This window comes from Schistocerca nitens, chromosome 9 (assembly GCF_023898315.1).
Source record: "Schistocerca nitens isolate TAMUIC-IGC-003100 chromosome 9, iqSchNite1.1, whole genome shotgun sequence".
Lineage (NCBI taxonomy): Eukaryota > Metazoa > Arthropoda > Insecta > Orthoptera > Acrididae > Schistocerca > Schistocerca nitens.
This window is the reverse complement of record NC_064622.1, coordinates 147,822,975-147,837,595: the sequence shown is the minus strand read 5'-3', so window position 1 is coordinate 147,837,595 and position 14,621 is coordinate 147,822,975. Positions and strand designations below refer to the sequence as shown.

At 41.5% G+C, this 14,621-nt stretch overlaps 1 pseudogene; it reads right to left on the bottom strand.

Moving 5' to 3' along the window:
* Positions 1 to 5,066: 5,066 nt before the first annotated feature.
* Positions 5,067 to 5,184, bottom strand: LOC126204866 (5S ribosomal RNA; annotated as a pseudogene).
* Between the last annotated feature and the right edge of the window lie 9,437 nt (positions 5,185 to 14,621).

The window sequence follows — 14,621 nt, the reverse complement described above, 5'->3', positions numbered from 1 at the left end:
TTCAGTGGTCGAAGTGGGTTTCTCGAAGTTTAATATTTAATATTTAATATTTGTTACTGAGGAAATCATTGTATGGAGTTTTTATGTGAATTTTTTCCCTATGACTTTAGTCTATTACCCTATTTTCTTACTGTGTGGGTTATCGGTGGAAGGTGCTAGGAGCCAACTGGAGGCATTGTACGAACTATTAGCGGTGTATGTAATCATTACTGTGCTGTAATTGCAGAACCTTCCTGAGAACTGATAGGGAGCCACAGAGTCTTATTTACTGGCTTTTGAGTGAAAGTCAGGCTGGCGACCTCTACAGAAACAGATATTACAGATATAGTAGTGCAGAGAGTTAATTAGCGTTCGTTAGTAAACATTTCGAGTGAATATGTCGTGTAATTTGTGTCACATACCACAAATCGCCTGGGGACCGATGACCGTAGCAGTCTGGTCCCTTTAACCCCACAAACCAACCAACCACAAATCGCCAAGAAAGTGGCTTCGTGCAGCTCCGTGGAGACTCCGAGGACAGATGAAGGGAACGTTGCTCCCTACGTGAGAAAAACTTCTGAGGGCATATTGTGCTGTGTCTTACGACACCAGTTAGCAAACTAAAAGCGATTATTGTTATGAACTGACGAAACTAAAATCGTTCAGTCATAATTATGGGTTCTTTGACTGCCTTCAGAAATGGTTGATTGAAACTACAATATAAGAAATAATAGTTCACTTTATTACAAGAATGATAAAAAGATTTACTTAACTTTATATGGTCAATATCCACAGAAATGTGGTTAATATTTACAATTATCACTGAATATTAAAACATCACTTGATGCACACATTTATTAAACTCTATTGTTGAAGTGCAAAGTTCTCAACTTTCAAAGCACAGTTCCATCTAAGACATGAATAACACAGGAGCTCCAACTATAGCAGCCAGTATTACCAGTTTGTGATAATTCCAAATGTTAGTAAATATTCCGAAAGAATTATTACACATATCTATTTTTAATCTAGAATATTATAAATATATTATAAATGGAAATTATTGACAGATGCTACGAAAAGAAAAACTAATGTTACAAGAAATTTTGAATAAAAATAACTTTTTAGTTCAATCTGTTGATAAAACAGATCTACTGATATATTTGATCTGAAAAAATATATGAACATTCCGAAAATTTATAGATGCAAGTGATACATATTTTATCGTGGAAACATAAAAGTATCACGAGATAAAAAAAATAAAATAGCGTAAGAGGTGTGAAAGTGTTTCTCCTGAGTAACGTAAAATGTCGTCGGTGATGAATTTGCATCCTTTTGGACCTTATATGAACTTTTCTACGGACAAATTCGTCAAGAAAACTATAAAATTTATTATGGTAAGATCTGAGACATCATTATTGTATGCTGTCACCTACCCAACGCACTTTATTTATGAGAAACTCCGTGCGCGGCAGTGCGCTAATATTTGCGTGTCGTCGCCAGAATTTTTGATCCAACGGCTCGCCTTAAAAAGTCCGACAATATTCCCTGCCTCCCGAAATTTTTTTTTTTTCAGCTCTTTATCACACTTCGTTACTGCATACATCACCCACATTGCCGATGTACGCAACAAAAAAAAGTAACTTTAAGGCAAATACTTCTGCTGAAGTTGAGTAAAACACGATTGTCCTTGTGGTTTTCTGAAAGCAAAGTTTTATCGAAGTATACTGCAAAACTATTGTCCTCAGCAAGCAATAAGTGCTTTGTACACAAAACATCGTTCTTGTGGCTGCAATTTCTCTGCATTCCATCAAAAATTTTTGTCCACCATTACTTTTTCTGAACCAAAAACCAAGTGAGCGGAGAAGACAAAGAACGGAGGTCTCTGAGCCAAAATAATTTTTTTCACCGTGATCGTCCTGTATATCTCTAGCCGTCGGACGCTGTCATCGGTCATCGTATCTAAGCGCAGTTCTCCTCACTAACCTTTTGATCAAAATCGTCTAATTGCAAAAGAATCCGTGTTCATTTATATCCCTTTCTAGAAGAACCAAAACACATGCTTAATTTAGAGATTTTGGCGACATTAATGCACTTTGAATATGGATTGTGAAATACTAAAAGCTTTTGTTGTCATTTTATGAACGTTTGCAAAAATGATATTAGTCCTGGTATCTTCAATACTAGCTAGATCAGTAAAAATCTTCAGTACACTCGACGCGACAATTCCAGATTGTTTTCGAATGTCTTGATGCCCTCTACACACTACCCGACACTCGCCAATGTGCCTTTCCATGGATGACTGAAATCACACGTGAACACACGATATCGGCCGGAAAGACTTAGTATTCAGCTTGAGCTGGCCTACTGCGCTGTTCTAACAGTGTGGCAACAAAGTTATGACGTGGGTGAATGACAGCACTTAGCGCCTGTGCGCTGCAGACCGCAGGTGTGAACTTGAGATGTCTAATTTCGTGACGGTCGCTCTAGTCGATGTTGTCTTCTTGATCAAAGATTTTGAACTGGGGCTGAACGATTCCATGTTCGGCTATAGATCTGCCTTTAGTGGTGGCGCTGTAGCACTGGGAACGAGGGTGTGGCTCCGCCAGCGCCTCTGATTCTTTGGTGCGGATTCCAATGAAACATTGCTGACACCATGATCTTTGGACAACTCCACAAATATATAGTTCACTCTTCTGACGAGCTTCAGTTCAAAGTTCTGATATAGTGGAGGAGGAATTTTCTGAAGCGTGGTGATTATTTGTTGCCAGATGTTTTTTGGCGGCCCCATTTGTCACGTTTCTGATTGTCCAGTTGATGGCTTCATGTTGACTCTTCGAGCTGGCCACTTCAACAATTCCATTTTCATTCCGCCAAGCTATGATGAAATGGCTGGTGCTGATACGGTATCTGTTTTGTGTGTGGATTTTTACACTCCAAACTGCAGGAGGTAGTGTGTGTGAAATGAATGTAAACGTCCACAAAATATTTTGAACATTAGTAAGTACTCTACAGTGTGGCAGTAGCTTCAGGATACACTTTTTCAGCGTCAACTTCATAGTGCTGCTTTTCATGAAGCGACTACCACTGAATTGTGGATCGAAGGATATCACTGAGTGAGCTGGAGCAGAGTTGAGATACTGGGTCACAATGTGGAGGACCAGGGTTCGAATCTCCGTCCGACCATCCAGTTATATGTTTTTCTTTGTTTCCCTAATCACTTAAGGCCAGAATAACGGCTTTGTACTCCGCTGTCTACAGTACGAAAATCCCTAATATTTTTTGCTTCTTCTGAATGATTGCAGATAGATTTTCTGGAGTGTGCCACTCAAAGGCCCGACACTGAACGCCATCGAACATCTTTTGTGTAAACTGGGATATCTGTTACAGTCCGAACTAATTTCTTCTAAATGTGGGCTCACAGCCGTTCAACACACGAAACTAATTATGCCGCTAACTTATCATGATACCAAATGTTCAAATGTGTGTGACTTTCTAAGGGACCAAACTTCTGAGGTCATCAGCCCCTAGACTTACACACTACTTAAACCAACTTATCCTAAGAAGAACACACACACACCGATGCCCGAGGGAGGGGCCGCACAGTTCGTGACATGGCGCCTTAACCGCGCGGCTGTCATGATTCCGCGCAAACCCTTCGGCATAGGTTGTAAACTATTTTTCGTTTTAATTATGTGAGTATACGAAAAGTGCACAAAATTTTGACTCAAAAAATATGTTACGGAATCTGAATACATTTTGTAAACATATGCGAGAGTATGGAGCGCTTACTTTACGTCACGAAAATAAATGGGCATAAGTGAAAACAGTACGATGAGCATTAATGGCTCAGTCTGATAGCCCTAGACCTATCTGCAAAAAAACTGAAATCTAACGTATGTGCCACAATCACGGCGAAGCATAATCCACTCCGTCTGCAGGCCAAAAGTGGCCCATCGGGACAATCCGATCGCCGTGTCATCCTCACAAGGGAACCTCCCCATCGCACCCCCCTCAGATTTAGTTATAAGTTGGCACAGTGGATAGGCCTTGAAAAACTGAACACAGATCAATTGAGAAAACAGGAAGAAGTTGTGTGGAACTGTGAAAAAATAAGCAAAATAAACAAACTGAGTGGTTCATGGGAAGATAGGCAACATCAAGGACACTGGGGACGCAGGAGCGCCGTGGTCTCGTGGTAACGTGAGCAGCTGCAGAACGAAAGGTCCTTGGTTCCAATATTCCATCGAGTGAAAAGTTAAATTTTTTATTTTCAGTTTATGTAACAAACTATTATGTTTTCATCACTTTTTTGGGAGTGATTATCACATCCACAAGAAAACCTAAATCGGGCAAGGTAGAAGAATCTCTTTACCCATTCGCCAAGTGTACAAGTTAGGTGGGTCGACAACATATTCCTGTCATGTGACGCACAGGCAGTCACCAGTGTCGTATAGAATATATCAGATGTGTTTTCCTGTGGAGGAATCTGTTGACCTATGACCTTGCGATCAAATGTTTTCGGTTCCGATTGGAGAGGCACGTCCTTTCGTCTACTAATCGCACGGTTTTGCGATGCGGTCGCAAAACACAGACACTAAACTTATTACAGTGAACAGAGACGTCAATGAACGAACGGACAGATGATAACTATGCAAAAATAAAGAAACTAAAATTTTCATACGAGGGAAGACTTGAACCAAGGACCTCTCCATCTACAGCTGCTCACGCTACCACGGGACCACAGCGCTCCTGAGCTCACGTTCTCTTTGATGTCGCCTATGTTGCGCATGGACTACTCAGTTTGTATATTTTGCTTATTTTTTCACAGTTCCACACAACTTCTTCCTGTTTTCTCAATTGATCTGTGTTCAGTTTATCAAGGCCTATCCACTGTGCCAAGTTATAACTAAATCTGAGGGGGGTGCGATGGGGAGGTTCCCTTGTCAGTTGAGGATGCGGATAGGAGGGGCGTGTGGTCAGCACACCGCTCTCCCGGTCGTTATGATGGTTTTCTGTGAACGGAGCCGCTACTATTCGGTCGAGTAGCTCCTCAATTGGCATCACGAGGCTGAGTGCACCCCGAAAAATGACAACAGCGCGTGGCGGCCCGGATGGTTGCCCATTCAAGTACCGGCCACGCCCGACAGCGCTTAACTTCGGTGATCTGACGGGAACCGGTGTATCCACTGCGGCAAGGCCGTTGCCTGAAGCATAATCCGATGAGCATTTATTCTCGCAGTTTTTGCACCACCACTTACCTTCCATGTTGTAAAACACAAAAAATAGAAAATGGTTTGTGTTGACCACCGTCTATAAAATACTTATGCTTTTTTCCAGTTTTGCTTCACACAGACCAACGTTCCTGCAGAAGGCACAACTGTGATTACACCTCATGCCTGAAATTAAGTGAAAATTGGAAAATGAATACAAAAACACGTAGGCAGTCACGCTTTTAGACACGGATTTCATAAGGACACGCGAATGAAAATAAATCATAGGAGCTTTAGTAAAATTTGTGATTAGTAAGACTCAATCCACAACCATTAATACACGAAACATAAAAACCGTCTGGACGTGGACCACATGGCATACAAGGCCACCACATAGAAAAGATGTGAACAAAGAAAAATTCTAGATACATCACAAAATTCTGAGCAAGCTTAAAGAAGCGAGAGTGTGATGTAGTAAGTATGCCTACGGGTATGGGTTCACTAATGAAAGACTGATAACAGTACTACGTGCATGGGTAGCTAAGTACCTCACTGAACAACAGAAGCTCAGTTTGAACAGAACTTAAGGTGAATTTAAAGTTGTGAACGTACTGCAGATAAATATTATGCCAAGCTGCAAAATGTAAGGCACAACTCGAGCATTCTTCTTGTAGCTCGTTGCATGTGAATGCCCCTGATAAATTAACCTCAAAGCAAGTTACCACACCCGTTATCAGCGGCAAAAACTTGGGACCAACAACCACGAACAACATCAGAACCAGAACAGCACACGAAAAGTCGGCCGGAAACAGTGCCGAATCACTCTGTTCCTCGTTCAACGGGGCTCACACACATATCACCCAGCCCACACAGGCATGTGATTCGCTCGTAGCCAAAGTATTCCTTAACAGACATGCATTTACTCGACTAGTCAAAAACTGAAATAGCTTAAGTAAACGATCAATTGATAAGGGACGTCTTTGCAACAGGATTTCGATTCAGAAATCTTGGAAGTATGGACAATTTGAAAGCCGACATGAAAGCGAACAACTTTCAAGTTTTAACAAGGAGAATCTCCATTAGTTTCATTGCTTATATATTTGCTATAAGCAACAAAGTCTATTCTCAGAATTTCGGACACATAATGAATACAGTAGATATTCCTTCCTGTCTTGACTTATTGTAATATTCTTCAGTTTATTCCCTATTTTCCTAGAGAATTCCTTTCGTATAAGTGTCTCCTTATCAACGACTTTGATTGATAATTCTTTTCCTTTTTAGGACCCTCTTAGGAGATATGTTATCTTTAAATTTCCTTATGATTAGAATGTTTATGACAGTGACGGTGACAGACACACACAATAAAAGAGAACAAGAATCTTGATCTTTCATAAGAAATTTCCTAAAAGCACTTAATGACATGCCAAACAAAAAACGGCACTTAATATGCACAGATTCTTACTGGTTTTACGAATACAGCCTAAAAGAAATATTTGACCTTGGGACATCTCTTGGCAATCCCTACAAAGATCAAACTAATACCAGGCGTGTAAATGTGAAGTGTAAAGAAATTACAAAACTGAGTGTGTTTCTGTCGATAAAAACCTTAGCCAATACGACAGATAATTATAAAACGTGCAGCTTGTTAATATGAATGTTTCGTGTTAAAAATGTTAATAAAGTATGTATTTTAGTATCATAGAATAACTATACAATGTAAAAAAATGGTTCAAATGGCTCTGAGCACTATGGGACTCAACATCTATGGTCATCAGTCCCCTAGAACTTAGAACTACTTAAACCTAACTAACCTAAGGACATCACACAACACCCAGCCATCACGAGGCAGAGAAAATCCCTGACCCCGCCGGGAATCGAACCCGGGAACCCGGGCGTGGGAAGCGAGAACGCTACCGCACGACCACGAGCTGCGGGCTATACAATGTAAAGATATTCCTTATAACCACGGAAATCCTATCTCATTAAGGTGAAAAAGACTTGGTTCAAAGATCTAATAATTGAAAATAATCATTTACAGTGCGTTTTGCACAACCAGAATGAGATTTTCACTCTGCAGCGGAGTGTGCGCTGGTATGAAACTTCCTGGCATATTAAAACTGTGTGCCGGACCGAGACTCGAACTCGGGACCTTTGTCTTTCGCGGGCAAGTGCTCTACCTTCTGAGCTACCCAAGAGAGCCTCTGTGAAGTTTGGAAGGTAGGAGACGAGATACTGGCAGAAGTAAAGCGTCGAGGACTGGGCGTCAGTCGTGCTTGTGTAGCTCAGATGCAAGCCGCCACGGTAGCTCAGCGTGTTCGGTCAGAGGGTTTAGCTATCCTTTGTAATAAAAAAACTGGGTGGACGGATCAACGGACAACCTGAACGAGTGTCATCGGACGCCCGCTACGAACAAAGTCAACGAACACTAGAACAAAATGAGATAAAAAAAAAAAAAAAAAAAAAAAGATGGTAGATCACTTGCCCGCGAGAGGCAAAAGGCCCGAATTCGAGTCTCGGTCCGGCACACAGTTTAAATCTGCCAGGAAGTTTCACTTTTGTAAAGGATTGCCCATCTGGCTTTCTTTCGTTGTAATGGCGCACAAGTGGCCAATACGTGAAATTTAATTAAAATATTAAATATTGGGCTTCACCTTCAAGTTAACATAATAAATGCTTTGAATATCGATAATAATTTTCGATCATTAATATTTGCAAAGTCCATTTTATCAGAATTTTTACGGAATTACTTAGATAAATTTAACTACAGCAGGCAACAAACCTTAGGTTTCCTTCACGATATTTCTGAGTTTGCAATTAAATTTATTTCTGTCAAGTAAATGCTTCACCAAACTGAAGCACGTGTGGTAAAAAAGAAATAATTTATCGTGAGTACAAATCCCTGTGCTACGTAGGTGGTTATGTCGTCTCTCTCGCTTTCAACAATTTATTTATCAGGCAATAACAATAATAGTTTCATGTTACTTCTGGTTATGTTTGAGCTCGCCGCGAGTCTGGATAACGTAATTAAACCATTACAACCAAAACTGTACCCATTTTACTAATATTTTTGTCGGCGTAGCAACTTTGATTATCTTCGCCGTATATGTGTAAGCCGCATTTACGATCATGCAGAAAATAAGCACCGCCAATAGTGCATTAAGTAATCTTCAGTTTTTTCCAAACAATCCCGACCACATCTAACATTAAAATCATAACATTGTATAACCAAAGAAGAGAGAGAGAGATCGACGATGTACGTGGCGCACAACGTATGGCTCGATTCTACGCAAAATACAAAGTTTCATAGAAACCATTATTTTATTGTATTGTCTTGTATTTTTCTCGTATTTGTAATTAATCGATGAATGTTTCTTTCCACATGTTCATCATTTGTGCTTGATTGGATAGCTATAATCATAAAACCTGCTTTGCACTGAGAGGAAATTATAATGACAAGTAATTATACCTGCATGTCTGGACAAGGGTACATGACATACAACCTGGACCTACCGCTGAATGTAACTAAGGTAAGGGCACTAGTGTATGTTTCCTTCGGTTTTCTGTGCTGATAGGTCAGGAAAGCTCTTTGATACTCCACTGTACATTTTCTTATTGTGAGTTAGGTATTGTTTTGTATATGTGTAATTTATATTACAGCAAGAGGCTCTATTTGTTTGAAGTTTTAGTTAGGACTTTACTGAATTTAGTAGCAAGTAACACTCGCAGCCGAAATAACAGCTGGTGCAACAATTAACTGGCGAGTTGCCAGCCACAGCTAGCACGAAAGAGACTGTATTTATTTATAGTACGTATTGTGTCAGAACGAAACAGCAATCGATAAAAGAATCTGAATACTCCGATTTCGAATGTCTTGAATTACCATATGAAAGTAGTGAGTTAACTGAACTTCTGTCTCAAGAAACTATGATAGGGTCAGAATTGGAGCAAGTGATAGCCACTGAATCCGATACGAAGATCTTGGCTGACGATGATAAATCGGCAGCATCGACCTCTGCAGAGGCAAGGTCAAACTCTGCAGCAATTGAACCATCACCGACAGCAATGCCCGGTGATGATTTCTTTACAATGTTCTTTCAGAAGTTACAAGAAAAAGAGAAAGAACGAGATAAAGCTATGCTCGAACAGTTTAATGGACTACTTGAGACCAAAGAAAGAGGGCGCGAGGGACGGTTCGCTTGCAAAGAAAGAGAACGAGAAGAAGAGTTAGCTCGCAAAGAAAGAGAACGCGAAGAGGAGAGACTGACTCCCAAAAGTTGTGAACCAAAGACTGTAGAGATTAAGGAGTATGTGGCCACTGAGCTACAAAATGTGGTACAAAAAGTCACAAACGAAGCAGCTTTCGGCAGTGGCGAACCCACAAATGATTTGAGAAATAAACTAAGCCAGATTCAACACAGCCTGGCGCAAGAACCTCCGCAATGGCAAAGGGAAATACACGATAGAATTGCAATGCTAGGACGTAGTGAGTCTAGCGTGCAACATATTGAGTGAAATATGATTCAAGGTGGTAGACGATACGGTAACAAAAGTTGTTATCAGTCACAACTTTCCCTGAGCGAAATGTTCACAGTCTCTACTCCAGACAGGAGGGAAGCTGAAAACTGGCGAACAGCCGAGCTACGCTGAGATTAAAGTGCAAGAAAGTCTTATAAAACACATGCACTTTCAAATATTTTCGGCAGAAAGAGAGACCGTCCATTCGTTCATTTTCATTAAAAGCTTTAGACGCATTCTGCCCAAGGTTTGGACGGAGCGACAAAAAATAGAGTTTGTGACTTCACATGTATTAAGTGAAGCCGCTCTGTGTCAATAGAGGCAGCTGACAGGTGTCAAACACTCGAAGAAATCGAGAAAAATTTCTTGGCAAAATACTGGAATACTTGTACTCAAGAACGTCTTAGGCAAGAGGTGTACAATCCTACCATGTACAACTCGAAGTTAGGTAGCATCAGAAAATACATACAGAGTCACATTAGTAAAGGTCGCTTCTGGGACGAACCCATGACAATGAGAGAGGTATCAAGAATATTAAAACCGGAATTATTTATTACAGTCAGAGAACAGTTAGTTAACGTCTCTGAAGATGACTTGGAAAGATTTCTAGCCATCGTGGATTCACTAGATTTAATCCATGAAGGCAGAAGAAAGATTAGCTGGAGTAATGGCAGTTACCCTCCGCAGAACGGCCGAAATAATAATAATAAAAAAGGAAATGGTAGCGTACACAGAAAAGGGAAAATTTATTATAACAACAGTGATCATAATAACGGCGGTTATAAGCAACCAGAAAAGAACGCGGCGTACACGAACTCAAATGGGAACGGGTAGGTCAATAATCAGTAAGGATGTAACAGGAAGAGACGTGGAGACGTCTTGGGACACAACAATGCCAGCTTCCAGCAGTATAAAACTAGACGATCTAATTCCGACAAGTGAGCTGATCAACAGGTGGCTCAGACGAATCAAAACTTGGGGCACCTTAGGGAAACATTCAATAGAGAAGTAATTCCGAGCACAATAATGTGCAGGAGCAAAACAGTCGTAAGATGCAGCAACATCAGGACCAACGAGTTAGAATAATACAAATTGTGGACGAATGCCTTCCGGTAATGGTCAAAGACAAAAGTGAAGGGCCGGCCGAAGTGGCCGTGCCGTTAAAGGCGCTGCAGTCTGGAACCGCAAGACCGCTACGGTCGCAGGTTCGAATCCTGCCTCGGGCATGGATGTTTGTGATGTCCTTAGGTTAGTTAGGTTTAACTAGTTCTAAGTTCTAGGGGACTAATGACCACAGCAGTTGAGTCCCATAGTGCTCAGAGCCATTTGAACCATTTTTGAACAAAAGTGAAGGCACCTCTACAAACTCTGTAAACATGTGGCGTTACAACGACGGCCGGGATATGCGCAGTGCAAGCTGCAGGAACTATAAAAGGTTACATATGCAACAAGGCGATGTACCCACATGAAACATACTGCCACGCTACATATTCCATTCCGTGGACAAAGAAGGAAGCGATAACAAAGGAAATAGGAAGACGATCGAATGGGATATACTGGAGCCTTTCTATTCTCCGTATAGTAGTCCACTATTGGCAATAGCAAAGACAAACTTTGATTAAGCTAACCTCTGAAGCGGAGAAACACAAGAAAAAGTACGACAAAAAATGTAAAAGGTGTAAGAAATTATGAAATCGGAGAACTGGTGCTCCTCTGACACATCCAAAGTCATCAGGCCTTAAAATGCAGGCTAACAAGTGGCAACTTTTGTATGCTGGTTCCTACAAAATTACAGAAAGTACTCGTCGGGTCAGCTACAGGCTGGCGTAACCAGACCGTGATTGTCAAAGGCTTATAAAGATTTAAAGAGGGTTATTGAATAACCTTGTTTAGTTGGACATAAATGTATTCTTGTTTTTCCTTGCAGTTTGATTAAAAATGAAGATTACTGACGGTTAATCCATATTTCAATTCAGATTAATTTTTCTTAAAGTTTCAATAAGCATAATAATATTTTTTCTGTTTTTGTAACGGTAGAATTTAGATTTCTTAGCATAAGACTGATTTTCTCAACCGTATGAAACGTGACTTATGACTAGTTTAGACGTCATTGTGTGCCATGATTAACATTCCAAAATGCACCGTGGTCTACCAAGGTTTGAATTTCTTTTGAATTTGAGGTAGAGTCTGTACTTACCGAATCTGAAAGTCAGATTTGCCAGTTAGTTATCATGTGTCTAATGCTCTCCTCGCGACAACATTATTTCGTATTTAGGCACCGGTAGTTTGATTCCTTGACAGTAAGAACACACACACTCGTGTCCACATATAATCGCATTTAAAGATCATGAAAAATAACACATTGACATTTGCTTTGTAAAAGTCAGGCCGGAACCTCGTTTAACAAGAATTCGGATGGTCAGCTGATCATGACCCGTGGGGTGGAAAGGTACATATGTGAGCTGATGAAAGCAAAATATGTACCTGTAAAAGGACTATGTAGGCTTCTGTATTATAAATTCACCAAACAATTTATGTACAGATGAAAAATGTGCGCACATAGTGTAAACCTTAACTGACTACAAAAGTGTGACAAGTGACGTGAGATACACTGTGCATTCAGTAAACAGTGGACCAACAGTGCTACGTCAGTGACATTAACCTAAAGCGTGACACTGATAGTGAAACTACCCGTTGATTGTATGCATTTAGAAATGCAGCGCAGCGAATGTGTCAAGACTTGTGGGGAGGACTCTTACACTGAACGCGCAGCAGCTTCTGTAAACTCTCAAATAACTGCGTCGAGCGCACTGTTAATAAATGTGCTAAAGTTTTCAATTGAAATACACATTTCTGCCGCAAACAGGACAATGCAAATACTTGCAACCCCTGTAAGTTGTTAATACCTTTAATTTACCTAAAGACAGTGCAAACTGTGAAATTAAGTGCGTTCAGATCAGTGAACTAATGTGGTTATGTAAGCGACTTCCTTGAACTGGATAAACAGACATATGTGCTGAGCATGTGCGACAATTGAACTAATTTGTGAGATCTTTCCACCCGACATTAAGTTATGAATGAATACTGATGCGGCTTTGGAAAATTTTCATGTTCGCGATCCCGGTCGAGTTGGTGCCAAGATCTCCAGGAAGCAGTGGCGAGTTCCTGCAAGTAGTCCGGAGGCTGCGTTCCTGATCATGTACGGTCATCGTCATCGGCTGCCTGCTCCGAGTTTGCTGTCCAAGGGTCTGCGGCTCGATCACCGGTGGGGACCGCTGACCACACACAAGTCATCGATGCCTCCCGCCGTCGACCACATACCGATTATCGACAGCACACACCGATGACCGCATACCACTCATTCACGCCGCCTACAATTTCAGTTGTTATCCGTTTATAAATGTGTATTCGACGAACTTACAAAATAACTGATATTTATAACCTTTAAACGTTAATGCCTTAAGAAACAAATAAAAGACCTTCAGCATTATGAATAATAATCGACACTTCCAGTGAGTACTGGACATTTTCCTTGTAATGAAGTGAATTACTAGAAAACTTGCACAGTACCTCATATGCAGTAACTTGTACACTACTGGCCAATAACATTTCTACACCACGAAGATGACGTGCTACAGACGCGAAATTTAACCGACAGGAAGAAGATGCTGTGATATGCAAATGATTAGCTTTTCAGAGCACTCACACAAGGTTGGAGCCGGTGGCGACACCTACAACGTGCTGACATGAGGAACGTTTGCACCGATTTCTCATATACAAACAACAGTTGAACAGCGTTGCCTGGTGAAACGTTGTTGTGATACCTCGTGTAAGCAGGAGAAATGCGTACCATCACGTTTCCGACTTTGATAAAGGTCGGATTGTAGACTATCGCGATTGCGGTTTATCATTTCGCGACATTGCTACTCGCGTTGGTCGAGATCCAATGACTGTTAGCAGAATATGGAATCGATGGGTTCAGGAGGGTAATACGGACTGCCGTGCTGGATCCCAACGGCCTCGTATCGCTAGGAGTCGAGATGACAGGCATCTTATCAGCATGGTTGAAACGGATCGAGCAGCCACGTCTCGATCCCTGAGTCAACAGATGGGGACGTTTGCAAGACAACAACCGTCTGCCCGAACAGTTGGACGACGTTTGCAGCAGCATAGACTATCAACTCGGAGACTATGGCTACGGTTACCCCTGACGCTGCATCACAGACAGGAGCGCCCGCGATGGTGTACTCAACGACGAACCTGGGTGCACGAATGGCAAAACGTCACTTTTTCGGATGAATCCAGGTTCTGTTTACAGCATCGTGATGGTCGCATCCGTGTTTGGCGACATCGCAGTGAACGCTCATTGGAAGCGTGTATTCGTCATCGCCATACTGGCGTATCACCCGGCGTGATGGTATGTGGTGCCTTTGGTTACACGTCTCGGTCACCTCTTGTTCGCATTGACGCCACTTTGAACAGTGTACGTTACATTTCAGATGTGTTACGACCCGTGGCTCTACCCTACATTCGATTCCTGCGAAACCCTACATTTCAGCAGGATAATGCACGACCGCATGTTGCAGGTCCTGTACGGGCCTTTGTGGATACAGAAAATGTTCGACTGCTGCCCTGGCCAGCACATTCTCCAGATCTCTCACCAACTGAAAACGTCTGGTCAATGGTGGCTGAGCAACTGGCTCGTCACAATACGCCAGTCACTACTCTTGATGAACTGTGTTTGACTCAATGCCCAGGCGTATCAAGGTCGTTATTACGGCCAGAGGTGGATGTTCTGGGACTGATTTCTCAGGATCTATGCACCCAAATTGCGTGAAAATGTAATCACCTATCAGTTCTAGTATATTATATTTGTCCAATGAATACCCGTTTATCATCTGCATTTGTTCTTGGTGT